This window comes from Pipistrellus kuhlii, unplaced genomic scaffold, assembly GCF_014108245.1.
Source record: "Pipistrellus kuhlii isolate mPipKuh1 unplaced genomic scaffold, mPipKuh1.p scaffold_m20_p_16, whole genome shotgun sequence".
NCBI lineage: Eukaryota > Metazoa > Chordata > Mammalia > Chiroptera > Vespertilionidae > Pipistrellus > Pipistrellus kuhlii.
Window position 1 is genome coordinate 30,190,168 of NW_023425471.1, and position 16,500 is coordinate 30,206,667.

The 16,500-nt window shown below is 42.8% G+C and overlaps 1 protein-coding gene and 1 pseudogene across 1 annotated transcript in view; one reads left to right on the top strand and one right to left on the bottom strand.

The window, feature by feature from the left end:
- Nucleotides 1-12,049, top strand: part of LOC118720247 — a 29,108-nt pseudogene extending 17,059 nt beyond the window's left edge.
- Nucleotides 1-16,500, bottom strand: part of BEX4 (brain expressed X-linked 4) — a 667,575-nt gene that overhangs the window by 474,545 nt on the left and 176,530 nt on the right. The window lies entirely within an intron of this gene.

Sequence of the window (16,500 nt, forward strand, 5' to 3'; positions counted from 1 at the left end):
GATAGAGAGTTAGAAACATCGATGAGAGAGTCATATATCAGCTGCCTCTTGCACACTCCCCACCGGGGATATGCCCGCAACCAAGGCACATGCCCTTGACCGGAATCGAACCCAGGACCCTTCAGTCCCCAAGCTGACGCTCTATCCATTGAGCCAAACCGGTTTCGGCGATACATTCTGTATTAAGCTAGCTACAGTTATGGAATTCTTAATGAATTAATTATGAACTGGTTATTCTTATTACTTAACAATATTACAGCAGAAATTTATTTTAAATTGAGTCAAATCCCTAATATTTCAATTAATGTTCAAAGTTATTAACTTTTCTCTCAATATCAAAAGGACAAGGGTATAAAAAAATAAAGGTATATGGAAGGTTCAGTAAAATAAATCAGAGGATGTAAAAAGGTAAGGCACCTTGATCAATCCAGTTCCCTTATTTTCATGGTTGCGAAAATGGTAGCTAAGAGAGGTCCAGTGATGTGTTGATGATAGAGCTGATTTGTGGGTGAGAAAGGACTAGGTATCAGAAATGGAAAACAGCTCCCCTAACAGATTCTCAACTACAGGCATGTATTTTCCACTGTCCTAAGATAGACATCCAAGTTGCCTTCAACTTTCTACCACCACAAATATATCTTTGTGCATATTTCCTTATTTAGCTATGTAAAAAAAATGACTCTGAGATATGCATTCAGGAACAGAATTACTTAGTCATTGAGCATGTGTACCCCTGCTATTATTAAGCACTTCTATATTGATCACCAGAATAAATGCATTAGTATGTACTTCTATCAGAAGTATATTCAGGTCCAAATAACCCCCAGCAACATTTTCATTCTAATTTTTATCTATGAGGTAAACTAGATGCTTGGTGCATGAAATTCATGCACAGGGGAGGCGGGAATCCCCTCAGTCCAGCCTACACCCTTTCATAATCCAGGACTGCTGGCTCCCAACTGCTTGCCTGCCTGCCTGCATGCCTGCCTGGTTGCCCCTAACCACTTCTGCCTGGTCACCCCCTAACTACTTCCCTGCCAGCCTGATCAATGCCTAACTGTTCCCCTGCTGGCCTGATTACCTTTAAATTCCCTCCCCTGTCAGCCTGGTCACCCTAACTATTTTCTACTGCAGACCTGTCACCCCTAACTGCCCTCCCCTGCCAGCCTGGTCACTTCCAACTGCCCTGCCCTGCAGGCCCAGTTCCCCCCTGCCAACTGCCCTCCCCTGCAGACCTGATCAGCCCCAAATGCCTTCCCTTGCAGGCTTGGTCCCTCCCAACTATCCTCCCCTGCTGGCCTGATCACCCACAAATGTTCTCCTTTGCTGGCCATCTTTTGGCAGCCATCTTTCACCACATTGGGGTGGCCATCTTGTGTGTTGGAGTGATGGTCAATTTGCATATTACCTCTTTAATATATAAGATGATATTTAATTGCTGTTTTACTGGAAACTACTATTTATTTTTAATGCTAAATACATCTTGTATGACTTGATTATATTTCTGGGGTTGTTTTTTGGGGGGGGGAATGGGGGTTACCGCTATGCCGTGTATTAGGTTTTGCATCAGTACCATGGTGGAGGTTGTTTACTTCATATTTTATGGTAAGAAAAAAGGATTAAAAGTTATATTTTTAATGAAAACTTTACCAGCTCATCCAATACCAATTCCTGAATAATTCATGTTACCCACTGATTGGAAATGCCAAGTTTAACATTTTAAAACCCTCTTAGAACTGAGCTTTTACTCTGTTTATTAAATTGTACCTTAGATTTTTCCACTAGTCTTATCCTGTTTTAATATTATTGCTTCACAAAACATTTTAATAGCTGAAAAATAACATTTCTCCCATTTTTGCTGTCTGGAAAGCCAAGAATAACAACGACAACATAACAAAAAATGTAGCCAACATTTATTGAGCATTTACAATGTATCTAACACTTTACTTACATTATCACCCTTAATCCTAAAGTACTCATAAAAGCATAGATGCTCTTCTTTTTTTTTTTTTAATTGTGCCAAAAGGGATTTATTTATTTATTTATTTATTTATTTATTTATTTTATTTTTATTTTTTTCCCCCCACCCTCCTTCTCACACATCCCCTCCCTCCCCAGAGCTTTATGTCCATTGGTTGTACTTATATGCATGTATACAAGTCCTTCAGTTGATCTATTATCTCCCCCAGATCCTCCTCCCCTCCCCACTGAAATTTGACAATCTGCTTGTTGCTTTACTGTCTCTGTATCTATCTTTTGGTTCATCAGTTTATAATGATCTTTATTATCCACAAATGAGTGAGGTCATGTGGTGTTTCTCTTTCATTGATTGGCTTATTTCACTCAGCATGATGTTCTCCAATTCCATCCAGGTTGCTGCAAATGATGAGAATTCCTTCTTTTTTATGGCAGCATAGTATTCCATTGTGTAGATGAACCATAGTTTTTGGATCCAATCATCTGCTGACGGGCACCTAGGCTGTTTCCATAGATGCTCTTCTTATCCCCATTTGAAACATGAGAGACTGAGGTATAGAAAACTCAGCTTAAATCCAGTCTTAAATCCATATGTCATTGCAGCAAGCCCATAGCCCTAACCCCTGTTAAATTAAAATTAGCTGTATGAAATAGTCAATATTGGAGCATTTCTAACCAATAAAATGTCAATTTATTATTTTTCAATCATACATGTATCTATATATATATCTATGTATAGCTATCTATATCTACATTTATATCTATATCTATATCTACATTACATATATATAATACACACACACACACACACTAGAGGCCTAGTGCATGAATTTATGCGTGGGTGGGGCCCCTATGGGTGGCCTGCAGGAATCGGGCTGAAACCCACAATCCAAAGCTGCCTGCAACTCCTTCCTGCCGTTACTGCTCGTCCAGTCCCCACTGCGCCTGCCTTGGGCTTGCTCCCAATCAGTCCCAATTTGGAACATATGCCCCCTTGTGGTCAGTGCATGTCATAGCGAGCAGTTGAGTGGCCTTAGCATATCATTAGCATATTACACTTTGATTGGTTAAACTAGAGGTGTCGAACTCAATCAGAGAAGGGGCCAAAATCTAAAATCCAGCCTAAATCGCAGGCCAAATGGTTTACTGAACAGTCATAAACTGTCATTGTGATGGAAACGCAGCGGAGTGCAGTGATGACAGCGCGGTGCGGGCCACATTGCAAGGCCTGGCGGGACGGATTTGGCCCGAGGGCCTTGTGTTTGACACATGTGGGTTAAACAGTCAACCAGTCACCGGACAACTGGACACTTACCACAGTGTTTTTCAACCTTTTTTGGGCAAAGGCACACTTGTTTCATGAAAAAAATCACGAGGCACACCACCATTAGAAAATGTTAAAAAATTTAACTCTGTGCCTATATTGACTATATATAAAGTAATTCTCTTGAATAGGAATCAAATAAACACAAAGAAAGTATTTTATAATTACTTTATTATGAAATATTAAGTAAACAAAATAGTGAAAAATTATAAAATTCTTGTCTTGTCTGCACCTACGGCACACCAGGCAACATCTCGCGGCACACTGGAACAGCGGTTGAAAAACGCTGACTTAGCACACACACACACACACACACACACACACACACACTGCATATCCTAATATACAAAAACACTGGTTGTAATGACCAGTAACAACCAGAGGCTGACCAACCAGAAGTCAGTGTTGGCCCGGCCCCCAAGCAAGTGGTAAGGGGCAATCAGGCAGGCAGGCAGAGGGCTTAGGGGTGATCAGGTAGGCAGATGGCCCCTTGCAGGGCTGTAGGATCCCTTATCATGTCCCACATGGTTCAGGATTCCTGTTCAGAGTCCAGTTTCTGGAGAAGGCCACACACAAATGAAAAGAGACTGGAAAAGAGTTAATTTGGTAAAAATGGGGAGTCCACCTCTAGGGGGAGGACTACTGCTAGGCTCTGGCCTTGCTACCCTTTTATTAAGACTATGGGATACACCCATTAACCTTAAGCAGGTTTGAGATACACCCATAGCCCTTAGGCAGGTAATAAGCGGATTATCATATCAATAAGGATTTACACGATTACAAGATGGGAAACTTACCTCAGTTACCATTGTCTCAATTAGATAGGGAGTGGTTGGCTCTGACCTTTCTGAGCTTCAAGGTTGACCAGTCTTTTACATCTTTCTATTAGTGAGACAATGATTGGTTTCTGGCATTGGACTGGCCCCGCCACCAAGCAAGTGGATAGAGGAAGTCAGGCAGGCAGGCAGAGTGTTTAGGGGTGATCAGGTAGGCAGAGCAGTAGTTAGGGGTGATAAGTTAGGCAGGCAAGTGGTTAGGGGAGATCAGGTAGGCAGGCCAGCAGTTAGGGGAGATCAGGTAGGCAGACCAGTAGTTAGGGGTGATGAGATAGGTAGGCAGAGTGGTTAGGGGTGATTAAGTAGGTAGATGGCCCCTCACTGGGCTGTCCCCACCCCCAAGTAAGTGGTTAGGATGAATCAGGCAGGCAGGAAGAGTGGTTAGGGGTGAACAGGTTGGTGGACCAGGGATTTGGGGTGATCAGGTAGGCAGGCCAGTGGTTAGGGGTGACAGGTAGGCAGATGGCCCTTTGTGGGGCTGGCCCTACCCCCAAGCAAGCAGCCAAGGCCAATCATACAGGCAGGCAGCAGGCCTGTTGCCCCTAACTGCCTTCTAGTTAGGGGTGATCAGGTAGGCAGACCAGTGGTTAGGGGTGATCAGGTAGATAGGCAAGCAGTTAGGGTGGATCAGGTAGGCAGACAGCCCCTCACAAGGTTGGCCCCGCCCCCCAGCAAAGAAAGAGGGAGGCCCAGGCCAAGCCATTGCACCCCGGCCTGTCACCTGCAGAAGGAGGTCACCCGTGGCAGGGGAGGGGAGGCAGTTCTGCACAGATGGCAAGCAGTGACAGTGGTGGGGGTGGGTCCAGCTGCCTGCAGCCTGGGGAAAGAAAGTTCTGATAGGCCTTGGTCTCAGGCCAGGCCTAGGGGCCCTACCCGAGGGGTCTCAAATTGTGAGAGGGTGCAAGCAGGGCTGAGGGACCCCCCCACCCCCCCACCCCCAAGTGCATGAATTTTCTTGCACTGGGCCTCTAGTATATATTGTATATATATACACTGAGTGGCCAGATTATTATGATCTCTGAATACATAATAATCTGGCCACTCAATGTACTTCTCTTGAGTGCCTCATTTATTTGATATCAAAGATACTATAAATCATGCATTTGATCGGTTTTCCCCTTTGCGCTAGCTGATAGAAAACTTGTGGCAAATAGATGGTTGATCTCCAGCAAACATCTAGAATACTTTTGGTACTCATTTGAGATAAAAATACACTGAGTGGCCAGATTATTATACTCTCAGATATCATAATAATCATATATATACACACACTAAGGGCCCAGTGCATGAATTTGTGCACCTTAAAAAGAATTATGGGCTGGGAGGCTGTGGTAGGCACAGGGGCAGATCTCAGCCCATCCTCCATGCCCCCACTTGACCCCTCCCCCTGCAGCACCTGGTCCCCTGTCTGCCAGCAGACTTACTCCCACCACCTCCATTCCCACATGGTGACAGTGCTGGCCCCATTCACACCCACTGAAGGCATAGAGCAATTGGGGCCAGGGCCAGCAGTGGGTGCAAGCAGCAGCTCTGGTGCCTGCAGCGGGTGTGAGCTGGGCCGGTGCCAGCAGCAGGTGCAAGTGCTGACCAGGACCATGGCATGGGGGAGCAAAGAATTTTCAGTAACCACCAGAAGCTAGCCCTCATGACAGCAACCAGTGCCCTGCCTTGGTCTTGTGTCCTGCCCCGCATGGCTGACACCCACCATGCTTTGTGCATGCACATCATAGTGACTGGTTATTTGGTTGTTCCGGTTGTTGCTCCTTTTATTATATAGGATTGTATTTTAGAAATGAGGCCATCCCAGAGGAAGAAACATGCCCATCATCCATTAATTATTGTAGTAATGAGTCTGCTATCTGAATCCCTAGTCTTCTAACAGCGGAGTCATTATTGTCATTTATTTCCTTGACTCAATGGGAAAATATTTCTATAGTGACCCGCAGAAAGGTAATATAAGAGATAGAAAAGTACATGAAGGTAAAAGAAATGCTATAATGGTTATTTTTTCCTTTTTCCATATTCATCATGTAATCTATACTATAACTCAGAAATGACACTGCAGCTCACAGATTATTAAAAATGCATTTCACTTATTGCTGTTACACTTTCAAATATTCTCTATAATTTACTATTGCTTATTAAAATCATGTAATGGAAGAGAGAAGGCAAGGAAACAAGAGTAATACTTGTTCAAGTCCACCATATCCTATAATACTGAAGGTTTTGCAATTATTACCTCGCATTAGCTCTATATATAGTATATCTACTAAAATATCATTTTACAACATAATCAAAAGAAATACACTTTGTTTTATTTGCAAAAAGCATTTTATGAAACAGCTTGTGCATAATTATCCCAGTTGTGTTTCAATCACATAATAAAAAGGGAGATATTAATTCAGTTTTATGTGCTAAATTGATGATGACTAAGAATACATTTCTTTTTCTTTTATTCATTCAACAAATGTTTACTGTGCATCTAGTAAGGGAAAGGCACTGCCAGATTAAATCATATCACACTGAAGGCCTTGTCTTCAGAGTTCCAGACATTTTTATCCAACAACAATATTACATATATTTACATGTATAAGTAGGCATGGACACTTTACTAAGTGAAATTAAATTATGCAGATTTTGAGCTCTGAATAGAAGATCACATGGTAGTAGCATAAGGTTTAGAAATAAACAAGATGGGTTAAAATTCTTGTTCTGCCACTTGTTTCAGATATGTAAATTTGGAAATTTTATTTAGTATCTCCAATACTTAATTTCCTAATCTGTACAAGGAGATTGTTACTTGGATTTTAAAGGAAAGCCTATGGAATGTAGTTCACTCAACCATTCTGTGTAAAAATTCAACACTTTGATTTTTTTCATTCCACCTCTTCCCTTTCTTACCAGAAATGACTCTGCCATGAACTCAATAGCAAAACTATATCATCCTACCTAATAAAAGAGTAATATGCAAATTAACCATCACACCACTCAAGCCACACCCACCAGCCACGCCCACCAGCCAATCAGAGCAAGTATGCAAATTAACCCCAACCAAGACGCTGCAGCAACAGAGAGCAGTTGAGAGAGGCTTGGATTTCCCTGGCAACGAAAGCCAAGCTTTCCTTGGCTTAGGCCTCCACTCAAGGAACAAAGTTTCAATTATAGAAGATACACAAAACCAAACAGAAATGGCAGCATCCATGGAGTGAGCAGGGGCTTGGCTCTGTTCCAGGCTACAAGTTTCAATTATAGAAGATAAATATATCCCAGATACCAAGACCTCTACTTGGGTCACCAGGGGGCGTGGCCGGCCTGCAAACCATCACAGGCTCCTCACTCAGGCTGCCGCATGTCCCAAGGGAACCCCCACCCTGATCCAGGACACCCTTCAGGACAAACCAGCTGTCCCTCACTCATGCACCAGGCCTCTATCCTATCTATATAATAAAAGAGTAATATGCTGATTGACCATTACTCTAACACACAAGATGGCTGTCCCCATGTGGTCAAAGATCCTGCCCCCATGTGGACACAAGTTGGCCAGCAGGAGACGTCAGTTGGGAGGCATCAGGCCTGCAAGGGAGGGCAGTTGGAGGTGATCAACCCTGCAGGGGAGGGCAGTTAGGGGTGACCAGGCCAGCAGAGGAGGGAAGTTGGGGGCAAACAGGCTGGCAGGGGAGTAGTTAGGCATCAATCAGGCTGGCATGGGAGTAGTTAGGGGGTGATTAGGCTGGCAGGCAGAAGCAGTTAAGGGCAATCAGGAAAGCAGGCAGGTGAGCAGTTGGGAGTGTGAGAGGGATTCCAGATTGGAGAGGGTGCAGGCTGGGCTGAGAGACACCACCACCTCCACTCCCCATGCTCAAATTTCGTGCACCAAACCTCTAGTAGAGAATATTCAGAAATGTACAAGAAAAAGAAAATTAAACATATTTTTACCTTATGAATGTAATTCAATGGAATGTTGACCGGTAGAGTTCAAATGTGTTTTCCTTAGCCCACTTGGACCTTCTAGATTAACATACTATGTATGCATGGTTTGGGAGGTTCTGGTATTCTTTGATCTTCAGAATATAAATATATAAGACAAACATCATGCAAAATAATGGACTGATTAGGAGAGCCACAAGAACAAGAGTTAGGAATTCTGTCTGGGTCCCACTTTCTAAGTAATACCTGATGACAAGACAGAGCACTACCACACATTTAGAAATGTTGTGGCTATGTGAAATTTGCTAAACAAAATAAACTAACAAACAAAATAGAAACAGACTCAGGTAGATAACAGACTGACAGTTTTCAGAAAGGAGGAGGGTTGTGGGGCTGGGTGAAAAAAGTGAAGGGATTAAGCAAAAACAAAAAACTCAGACACAGAAAATAGTATGTGACTACCAGAGGGAAAGGATGGGTAAGGAGAGGTAGAATAGTTTATTGGGAGAATAGATGGTGATGGAAGGAGATTTGACTTGGGATGGTGAATACACAATACAATATATGGATGGTGTATCATAGAATTGTACACCTGAAACCTATATAATTTTATTTACCAATGTCACTCCAAACAATTAAAGAAAAAATAAATAAAAATGTGGTAATCAATGAGTTTCCCATTTCTCTCCACTTCTTCCCTCTGAGTTCTCAGAGGCAAAGGAAGAAGTATTTCTATTAACAATTTACAAGAATTATCTGTAAGAAAACTAGGCCTCTAGGGAGTAGTCACCAATACATGTCTTCTATTAGTGTTATCTTTTAAATGCCCACAGTGGTTGGCAAGGTGTATGGTAAAATTCAGAGGCCACCCAAAAACACATGAAGCCTGCCCATTAGGGAACAAGCTAAGGGAACTCACTAAGATAACTTCTTTACATAGTTAGCTGATTTAATCATGTCCACAAGGCTCTGCAATATTGTTCTGAGAGGGATTGTTTTGAGACAGCAATGTTCTATAAATATACATAAACAAATATACATGTGTTGTTTGTATCTCTGTTTCTTCTACAATTTTTTGCATGCCTTTTCTCAGTTTCATGCTGTTCTTATTGGGGATTCTCATTTTACTAACATTTTTATTTTTCAACTAGAGGCCCAGTGCATGAAATTTGTGCACAGGGGTGGGGGTGGGGTCTCCCTTAGCCTGGTCTTAGCCTGCAAAGATGTCAGCATCCCTCACCTGGCCTCTAGCCAGAAGTTCCTCCCCTCGTTCCCCACAGCCTCTGGGAAGATGCTTGTCCTGGGGCCTCCTCAGGGCCCCAGCCCATGACGCCCTGCAGCTTGGGTACTTGGGGGCTTGGGCTTTCAGGTCCGGCTTCCTTGCCTGGCTGTGCATCAGCTGCCATGGGAGCCCTGCCTCAGGAGTCGCCCCCTTGGACCATACTACTTGCGAGTGTGTGTGGGGAGGCGGCCTCGGCAGCAGTGATTTGATGTCTGTAGCGTGCCTGCCGAACACCTCCTGCCCCCACTGCGGTGCCATGCTGGTCCCGTCTGGACTGCTGGCAGGGGGCTTCCAGTCTGTGATTGGGGCTTCTGGACTGCGACTAGGGGCTGCAGGTGGAGGACCCTGGCACCTATAGGGGTCTGTCAGCATCAGGAACTGGAAAGATCAATTTTTCTGGTTCCTCCCCTGCCACGGGGATACTGAGCTTGGGGCTCCACAGGCAATGCAAGCTCAGAGTCTGTGCACCCCGAGTCCACGCCCCAGCCTGCCTTGCAGTGGGAGGGAAGAGGCCTGTGGAGCCTTTATCAAAGGATTCCTCATTTTTAAGTGAATGTATAAAATTATGCCTGAGCTGGTTTCCCTCACAATTCTAGCTATTCAGACTCTGATGCAAGAACTTTGCTAACAGAGAAGTGAATCTACTTAATGTTAATGGGTGTTATTGTGATTGTCTGGAACAGCTGTACATTCTAATCTAGAGATGAAATCACGACAACAAGATGTTCAAATAGCCAATATTCAAAATCCTTTCACTGTATTAAATTGATATGGTATATTTTTATTCTAAAGTTTATTAAGTTTATTTTCTCTTCCCTCCCTCTGTGCTGTAACAAATTGAATGGTAACAAGTAGCTCATATGTAGTCTTTTTCATTGGATTTGGTAGTGAAGGTCTGTTGGTGATTATGGAATTTTGCAGCACCTCTTGGATGTTGATCAAATTCTCCCTTCTAAAATGAAAGTAGTCCATGATTCTATCTATCATAATAAAGAGGGAACATGCAAATTGACTGTCACACCATAACATGATGGCTGCACCCACAGTGGAGGCCAAATTCCCATAACAAGCCTTAACAAGCAATCAGCAGGGTCCTGAGGCTGCATGACACTGGGCCAGGGTAGGATACCTGAGGCTGTGCCCCCTGCCTGGCAGGGTTTGATGGGGGACCTCAGATTGTGCCCCCCACCCTGGCTTTGGACCAGGGAACCTCAAGCCATGCCCCCCCCCTCAGCATCAGGCCAAAAGACCTGAGGATTTTCCAGGGGACCTGAGGCTACATCCTCTGCCTGGCACCAGGCCAAGGGACCTAAGGCTGCACCCCCATCCAGTGGGACTTTATGGGGGCCCTGAGGCTGCGGCCCTCAACTGGTGGGGCTTGAAAGGGGACCTGAGGCTGCACCCCCTGCCTGGCAGGGCTTAACAGGGGTTGGGACAGCTGGGTCTGGGTCTCATGCAATTTTGAGACATGCCCAGGTGGGTGGGGACTTGACTCTGGGTCTTGAGGTACACCCCAAACTCTGACAGGAGGAAGATTTTCATATTCATTTTACTAACTTTCTTTAATCTCTGGCATTTCTATTATAGAGAAAGGGCAAATAGCAATATTAAATTATTTCCTCTAATCAATTCCCTTTTAATGTACAAGAATTTCATGCACTGAGCCACCAGTATAAAATAATTGGAGAGAAAAGGAAGCATTTTATTCCTTTATTTCTGTTTCAAAACCATGAGAAGAATATATTTTTTCATAATCATAGAACTCCCACTTGTTTTCCTACCTGGCGAGAAAATCTGCCTTAAATTTCCTCTGTAACCCAGGCCACTATAAATTAAAACAGTGTGCTGGCTTTCACCCAAGAACTCCTGAGGAAGCAACCCAGTTAATTGAAAGTGGGAATCAGACTATATTTCCCATGAGCCCACGCCACTCTTCACCCACACAGTGGTTGATCTCTGTGGCTGGTGGCTGGAAAAGGACAATAGATTTCATGTCAGCGAATAAATGCTCTCACCTTAGCTCTGGTACAAGACAGGAAGTAGTACTGAGCTCATACTGAGGCGTGAGGAAGCTACTTAAAGGATCTGAAAACCAATAGAGCAAGAGCCTTGCAGCACTGGGGCTTAGTGGCCTGGCCAGACTTTGAGTATTTCCAGCGTTAGTATTTCACGCCAGTTGAGGTGGCCCAATACCACCACCAGAAAGATCCCTGGGTGTCTTACCTGGAATACATATACTACCTAATGTTGGCACAGAGTACAAAGGAGACCTACTGCTGAAACTCATCGTGGAAGTTGTGGGTCAATACATCAGTCACTGGTTTGATCCAAAAACCAGAGACATCCACAAGCACTTAGATCCGCTGGCCAGTTCCCAAAGATACCTCAAAGGGGCAGCTTTCTGCCCATCCCACTTCAGCTGTCCAGATTCAACTGAGCCTATAATTTTGGGAAGCCCTGGTAGAAAGGGTGCGTTATGAAGTGGGGAGGCTGTCTGCCAAAACTGGAACATCTGTGCCATTAAAACGCTCACATCGCATGAGCACACACTGAAGGTGAGAGCTCCGGAATCAATGTAGGAAATCCTACATCGCTATCTCCCCTGATGCACATGCTGCCAGCTGTACATGGAAATATGAAGGGAAGAACCTGAACATGGATATACCCTGTAAAAGAATGGGATCTTGGACGAGGAGGAAGAATTTGACTCCTCACACCTGCAATACTTCTCTACTTTAATGATGACCTCAGAGAGCTATAAGAAGGGATATATGCTTATGTAGACTCAAGTCATATTTTGAATTTGTTTCTGTGCCCTGTAGCAAAAGAGATGGGGATAGATAGGAGTTTCTTGGACCTAGACTTTCATCCCATTCTGGGAACTGGCCTGTGGTTCTCATGCCCTTCTGAGGTGTAAAGGTCATATTTTCAATGTTCATTATAATTTACTCTGAGAAAGTTAGGGAGTGTGCTAGAAGTTAATTTTTTTAATGATACAAGGAGACAAAGTATCTTGGAGTAGGGAGATGTAGAAGAGGACAGTCAGATCTCAGGCAGAACTTTTTTTATAGTAAGAGAAAGAGATGTCCTACACAGCTGTGAGGATGGAACAACTTTGTTGGCAATGATGGAATTGGGATGGCTTCAGGAAGATGGTGTTTACAAAGACAGGAATAGGAAATGTCTGTCACTGGCCATACAAAACTGCTTAATCTCCCTTCTGAAATTATTTGGGAGCTGAAATCGAAGGAGAGTAAAGGAAGTCAATGGTTCCCAAATAATTCAGATCAGATTTTATATGCCCTGTTTCATATAACTAACCATTGACACCATTTTACAGATAAGTCTTTTGAAGTTTAGCAAGATTTAATAGCACAAATGCATACCAGTTAGTCACCTGGATGTAAACCTAAGTCTGCCCAATTCCAAAATCCATGTTCTTTTCTTTGTAAAAGGAATATTTCAATGTCCTAGGCCAGTGGTCGGCAAACTCACTATTCAACAGAGCCAAATATCAACAGTACAACGATTGAAATTTCTTTTGAGAGCCAGATTTTTAAACTTCTTCTAATGCCACTTCTTCAAAATAGACTCACCCAGGCCGTGTTATTTTGTGGAAGAGCCACTCAAGGGGGCAAAACGCTGAATGTGGCTCAGGAGACGCGGTTTGCTGGCCATGGTCCTAGGCTCATTACACAATAGGAACCTGTAGGCCTATTGTGCGGTCAGACAAGAACCTGAAGTTATTGTCTTTGCAATAGAGTTAGCAGAGGTCTGCAGGTGCAGAGAGGAGGCAGTGAGGCTGTCAGCTGAGCAATAGTTATTGAGGCTACTTTATGGTTAATCCCACTTTTGGCGGGACAGTTCCCATTTTTAACAATTTGACCCGCATCCCAGGGCATTTTAAGAGTCCCAATTTTTGGAAAGATATAGTTTGGCTAGTGACCCCTTGTATTCTAATCTGCGTTTTTACTCTGATATTTATTTATTTAAATTTAATAAATCTTTATTGTTCAGATTATTACAATTGTTTCTCCCCCCCCATAGCTCCCTTCCACCCATTCCCACCTCCCCTCTGCCTTTACCCCCCCCCATTGTCCTCATACATAGGTGTATGATTTTAGTCCAGTCTCTTCCTGCACCCACACACCCCTTTCCCTCTGAGAATTATCAATCCATTCCCTTTCTTTGCCCCCAATTCTATTATATTCACCAGTTTATTCTGTTCCTCAGATTTTTAATTCACTTGATTTTTAGATTCACTTGTTGATATATATGTATTTATTATTTATAATTTTTATCTTTACTTTTTTCTTCTTCTTTCTCTTCTTAAAGAATACCTTCCAGCATTTCATATAATACTGATTTGGTGGTGATGAACTCCTTTAGCTTTTTCTTGTTTTTGAAGCTCTTTATCTGATCTTCAATTCTGGATGATAACTTTGCTGGATAATCTTGGTTGTAGGTTCTTGCTATTCATCACTTTGAATATTTCTTGCCACTCCCTTCTGGCCTGCATAGTTTCTGTTGAAAAATCAGCTGACAATCATATGGGTGCTCTTTTGTAGGTAATTAACTGTTTTTCTCTTCCTGCTTTTAATATTATTTCTTTGTCTTTTGCCCTTGGCATTTTAATTATGATGTGTCTTGGTGTGGTCCTCTTTGGATTCCTCTTGTTTGGAGTTCTGTGCACTTCCTGGACTTGTAAGTCTATTTCTTTCATAAGGTAGGAAAAGTTTTCTGTCATTATTTCTTTTAATAGGTTTTCAGTATCTTGCTCTCTCTCTTCTTCTGGCATCCTAAAAATTCCAGATGTTGATATGCATAAATTGTCCCAGAGGCTTCTTACACTATCTCCATATTTTTGGATTCTTTTTTCTTTTTGTTTTTCTGGTTGGGTGTTTTTTGTTTCCTCATATTCCAGATCTTCAGTTTGACTCTTCAGGTATGTTGATCTACAGTTGAGTTTCTGTATATTCTTTTTTCAGACAGTGTATGCTTAATTTCTGATTGGTCCTTTTCCATTTTATTTATTTATTTATTTATTTATTTATTTATTTATTTGGTATTCTCATTAAGGTCCTTGAAGGTCTCTTCAAGTTTCTCAGTGGTTTTTATAAGATTCTTGAGTAACCTTATATATGTGATTCTGAACTCTGTGTCATTCATTAGTTTACTTTCCTCCATCTCTTCCATTAATGACGTGCTTCTGTGTCTGCATTTTGGTTGCCTCCCTGTGTTGATGGAGTGGCTTTGTGTGGTCGGTGACCTATAGGGGCCAGTAGCTCAGCTTCCCCAATCACCCGAGGTGGTTGCTCTTGGTACACCCCTTTGTGGGTGGTTGCTCTTGGTGTAGTGAATCCTTGATTACTGTTGGTACACTGGGAGGAATTGACCTTCAGGCCAATTGGCTGTGAGGACCCACTGTGTTTATAATGGAAGAACTGCTGCCCTTGAGACACACTTATGGTGCAGGCCTTGCTTCAATGGGGCTTTGCTGCTCACTGAGTCCACCTCCCAAATGTGTCACTTATGGATGTGAGGAGTTGAAATCTGGTGTCTCACACTGACCATTAGATACACTGGCTTCTGGATCTCCAATGGGGTGCAGTTCAGCTACTATCTGAGGCCACCCTGCAGGAGCTACAGCACAAACCACAGTCCTCTCCTTTCTGCTTGGAGCTTGGAGGCTTTGGATCTGTCTGCACCAAGTTGCAAGTTTGCTAGGTTAAACTGCAATAGAGAAGGCCATTCATATGCAAAAGCTTGAGTGTGCTTGTAGATTGTGCAGGGCAGAATCTCAGGGTGTCAGTAGGCTAGGGCATGGCAAACAGCAATGGCTGCCAGTCAGCTGTCTCTGCCTTTCTGACTGTGTCCCCATGTCTCGTGCCCCAGTACAGCAAACAAATTATTCTTGCATGCAGCTCTGCAAGCAAGCCACCCTCACTTTCTGACCTGATGACAGACAGTTCAGCTTCTTTCCAGAAACTGGATTTCAGAGATATTGGAAGCTTGTCTCTCTTTGGGTTGAAGAAAACAATGCCCTCCACCAGCCAGGATCAGCCACCAGCCCATGTTGTGCGCATGACCCTGTACCTCAGTTTTTCAGCGCTTGTGTCATGAATGCTCCTTTCTCTTTCAGTCTAGTTGTAGAGCTTCTGCTCAGCCAGCTTTCCCATGGTTCTAGGTAATAGACATTTTGTCTTTTAGTTGTAGTTTTGAAATTGTTGTGCATGGAAGCAGTTTAGGTGTGTTTATCTAAGCTGCCATCTTGGATCTCCTGAGCTAACTTTTGTGCCTTCCTGGGAATACAGAAAACTTGGACTGTGTTCCACACCTCTGAAGAATATGGAAAACTCAGTGGGGTTACTTTAGGCCTTATCTGGCCCTCATATGAAATAAAACTATCTCTATTATACTATACCTACTTTATGGTGACATCTAGAATTCTTGTGAGGTGATGGTGTTTTAGATATCCAGACATGGAGAGGTAAGTATTACAAGGTAAAAGGTAAATGCAATGGGCATGAAATATATAAAGTAATAGTCCATTTTGCTACATTTCCTACCCCTAGGAAAGTCTTGTTCCTTCACAAAGAAGTATATATTTCTCATGTAGTTATCACCCCTTTAAAAAAGTTGGCAATGAAGTTGCTGTCCAAAGTTTGTGTAGAATAGTACTTATAATATGCAAATCAGCCAAATAGGTGTAATTTTCAGCAAGGTTCCCTTTTGTCAGGTGTATAAGGCTGGATAATGGGTAAAATTTTCAGATCCCTCATTTAAGTGTAGTTACTTATTCTTCCGGGCCTAACTGCTGCCAGACTAATCATTCATCCTTACTCTTGGCATATATGATTCAAATACGCAATATTAGTTCTCCACCTCTGGGACTTAAATTTCAGTGTAAATGGATTTAGCTCATACTGAATTGTTTGAGAAAACCATAAGATGGCTGAACTTACCTTCAATTGGAAAGATTAGTTTTCTGCAGCGGGTAGAAGGGGGCTCAAAATGCATACTAAGATCAGTTATATAAAAACAGAAATTTATTTACCAACTAAGTTTTATATCCTGAAAATGTATACCATTAAAAATTAATAAAAGTTATTTCTAAAGAAATCATAAAACAATTTGTACAGTATTACCTTGAA